Source organism: Bos grunniens, chromosome 25 (assembly GCF_055505025.1).
Source record: "Bos grunniens cultivar Pamir isolate PY7600 chromosome 25, Bosgru_T2T1.0, whole genome shotgun sequence".
NCBI classification, from domain to species: Eukaryota; Metazoa; Chordata; class Mammalia; order Artiodactyla; family Bovidae; genus Bos; species Bos grunniens.
Genome location: NC_141189.1, coordinates 22,815,001 through 22,818,254, shown reverse-complemented (window position 1 = coordinate 22,818,254; position 3,254 = coordinate 22,815,001). Strand labels below are relative to the sequence as shown.

General features: G+C 54.4%; 1 protein-coding gene and 1 non-coding gene across 10 annotated transcripts in view; both read left to right on the top strand.

Annotated features, from left to right (window-relative positions):
- Positions 1-82, top strand: TRNAL-AAG (transfer RNA leucine (anticodon AAG)). Its single transcript has one exon. It is a non-coding gene; the product is annotated as a tRNA-Leu (tRNA).
- Positions 83-271: 189 nt separating this feature from the next.
- POLR3E (RNA polymerase III subunit E) overlaps positions 272-3,254 on the top strand; it is a 33,634-nt gene continuing 30,651 nt past the window's right edge. For 5 of the 9 annotated variants that reach the window (XM_086375344.1, XM_086375342.1, XM_086375338.1 and 2 more), the window contains exon 1: positions 272-398. The gene's annotated coding sequence lies outside the window, so the exon portion shown is untranslated. Of the gene's footprint in view, positions 399-1,168; positions 1,280-3,254 lie in introns of all 9 variants that reach the window. The other 4 variants (XM_086375345.1, XM_086375343.1, XM_086375339.1 and 1 more) reach the window with 1 other exon arrangement.

Genomic DNA, 3,254 nt, shown 5'->3' with positions numbered 1-3,254 from the left:
GGTAGCGTGGCCGAGCGGTCTAAGGCGCTGGATTAAGGCTCCAGTCTCTTCGGGGGCGTGGGTTCGAATCCCACCGCTGCCAGAATGAGCTTTTTGCTCCTTGCTACCTCTTCGCCAGCTGTTTTGCTACTGCATCAGCGCCCCCTGCTGCCAGGCCAGGGCTGGCCGCCCGTATGAATGGAGCGGCGGAGGGGGCGGGTCCGCGCGCGCCGGGGCGGGGCATTGTGGGTAAAAGGAAGCGCTAGGGCCCGCCCCTCTCGCTCCCCCCCACGTGTCCGCCCGAGTTTCTCCACCGGCAACATGGCCGCTGCCTGAGAGGAGAGTCTGGCCACTGCCTCCTCTGCAGCCCGCGGGTACCTGGGCCGTTGCTGCCGCCCGCGCGCGGGCGCCGCGGAGAGGTGAGTGCCGTCTTGGCAGTACCCACCCGGGCTGGAGCCGGGCCGTACTCACGAGGTGGGCCTGGGCGGGGCTGCTGGGTAGGCCGGGAGGCCCGCGCCGCGCGGTGCCGAGGGGCTGGGGGCCTCTTGGGACTCCGGCGGGAAGGACGGGCAGCCTGCCCCAGGAGACCCGGGCCGGCCGCAGGCTCGGACCTCGCCTTGGCCCGGCAGTCGGTGACGCCAAGGCCGAGGCTACCGGCGGTGACTCAGGGTCCCGCCGTCTTGCCCCACCCGGCTCAGGCGGGCCTCCTGCGGGAGCACCTGTCCGAAGGCAGCCGGTGTCCTGCCGGCGTGGCGGCTCGTGGCAGTGGCTGTGTGGTGGGCGTGAGAAGGGGGCCTGACCACCCGCGAGGCAGGCGAAACCCATTGGACGGTGTGGCGCGGGGCAGGCGGCCCGCCCCGATGGGCAGGGGGAGGGTGTCCGGGGCCCCCTCCTCGCCGCCGAACCGGATCAGATCGCGTCCGGCTAGGCCTGGAATTCTCCATTCATTTATTCCAGCCACCCTTCAGTGCTAATTGGGAGCCAGCGACGTGCGGCCGATGGGGCTGGCCCTGAAGGTTTGATCAGACGAGTTGTCAGTAAGCACGTCAAGTAAACCAGTAAATAAAAAAGGTCGTTTTGTTGTGTTAGCTTTAGAATCCTTGGGGGGCAGAAAAAGGAGATCTTAAAGCAGTTGTCACAGTTTTCTTCATCTGTGAATTGGGGATAAGAGGATTCCCCCACCTCCTAGGGTGGTGATGAGAGCTGAATTCAGGGTAAAACCGGAGAAGCTCCAGATTGCAGCGCTTGTTTCGTGGCTGTGTCTTCTGCCCTTTTAGATTGGAAGAAAACGTTGTGCCGAGTAAGTAACAAACCTTCCCAGGGATTATGTTTCTACTTTACTTAATATTCACAGTTTTCTTAGGTCGGTACTTTGGTTGATACCCATTTTTGGGGTGAAAATAGTGAAGATCAAACGATGCTAGACGGGCTAGGGGGTACCAGACGGCAGACCTGGGATTTGAACCTGTGCAGTTTCACTCCAGAGTCCAGGCTTTTACCCACTACACCATCTTGCCTTCCACTAAAGAATCCGGCAGCATAGTCGTTAAGAATGAGAATAAGGCTATTTGACATCAGCTAGACCCAGGTTTGTGGCTTAGCTCTGCCTTTCTCTGGCACTGTGACCTTGGGTAAGTTACTCTCTGAACTTGAGTCTCCTCTTTTGTTAATTGGGAATGGTATCAATACATCCTTACTTATACAGCTACAGATTACATGAGGATGAATGTATTAAGTCCTTAGAGAAGGGAGGGGCTTATGAGTTAAGAATTAATTCTTTTTGCCTCTAGGCCGCCTCTCTCCTTTCATTGAGGTGGAAACTGAAGTGACTCAAAAAGGGGAGATGCCTTGTTGAAGGGACACACAGCCAATAAGAATCCAGACTTTGAGACTGTTTACCCTGGGCCCCTTACCCCTTAATTCAGTTTTGTGTTGTCTCTCTCCTTCCAGTAGCTGGAGACTGTTTTTCTGATTGGCCTCAGATCAGATCAGTCGCTCAGTCGCGTCCGACTCTTTGCGACCCCATGAATCGCAGCACGCCAGGCCTCCCTGTCCCTCACCAACTCCCGGAGTTCACTCAGACTCACACGTCCATCGAGTCAGTGATGCCATCCAGCCATCTCATCCTCTGTCGTCCCCTTCTCCTCCTGCCCCCAATCCCTCCCAGCATCAGAGTCTTTTCCAGTGAGTCAACTCTTCGCATGAGGTGGCCAAAGTACTGGAGTTTCAGCTTTAGCATCATTCCTTCCAAAGAAATCCCAGGGCTGATCTCCTTCAGAATGGACTGGTTGGATCTCCTTGCAGTCCAAGGGACTCTCAAGAGTCTTCTCCAACACCACAGTTCAAAAGCATCAATTTTTTGGCGCTCAGCCTTCCTCACAGTCCAACTCTCACATCCATACATGACCACAGGAAAAACCATAGCCTTGGAAGAAACACAGGCTGGAATCAAGATTGCCGCGAGAAATATCAATAACCTCAGATAAGCAGATGACACCACCCTTATGGCAGAAAGTGAGGAGGAAGTAAAAAGCCTCTTGATGAAGGTGAAAGAGGAGAGTGAAAAAGTTGGCTTAAAGCTCAACATTCAGAAAACGAAGATCATGGCATCTGGTCCCATCACTTCATGGGAAATAGATGGGGAAACAGTGGAAACAGTGTCAGACTTTATTTTTCCGGGCTCCAAAATCACTGCAGATGGTGACTGCAGCCATGGCTTACTCCTTGGAAGGAAAGTTATGACCAACCTAGATAGCATATTTAAAAGCAGAGACATTATTTTGCCAACAAAGGTCACATCCTGGCTTGGAGAATTTTAAGCATTTCTAGCGTGTGAGATGAGTGCAATTGTGTGGTAGTTCTGATTGGCCTACAGGTTAGATTCCTGTGTGACCCAGCTATGGCCTTCAGGCATCTCCTCTGCTCTGGACCCTCCCTTAGATTTTACCTTCTCCCCTTTCCATTTGTTGAACAGCCCCCTGGTGGGGATGTTTTCTGTGCCCAGTGCCTTAGAGCCACTGCCACAGACCTTTGTGGTCACAGGAAACCCTTTTGAGGTCAAGGTGGTCACTGCTGCCTTGTGGTGGTGGCCTGGAAGGTCAGACCACACCACTGTCCTCAAGTGTCCAGGAGGCCCAAACCGTGAGGCCACCAGTCTCTGGATGGGGCTGAGTTAGGATCGCCGGGTAAAGGGTCTGTCACTGCCTGATCTCAAGCACTCATTTACTCAGTCTTTGTACTATATCAAGTGTTTACTTCACTGTTCTAGATATTGG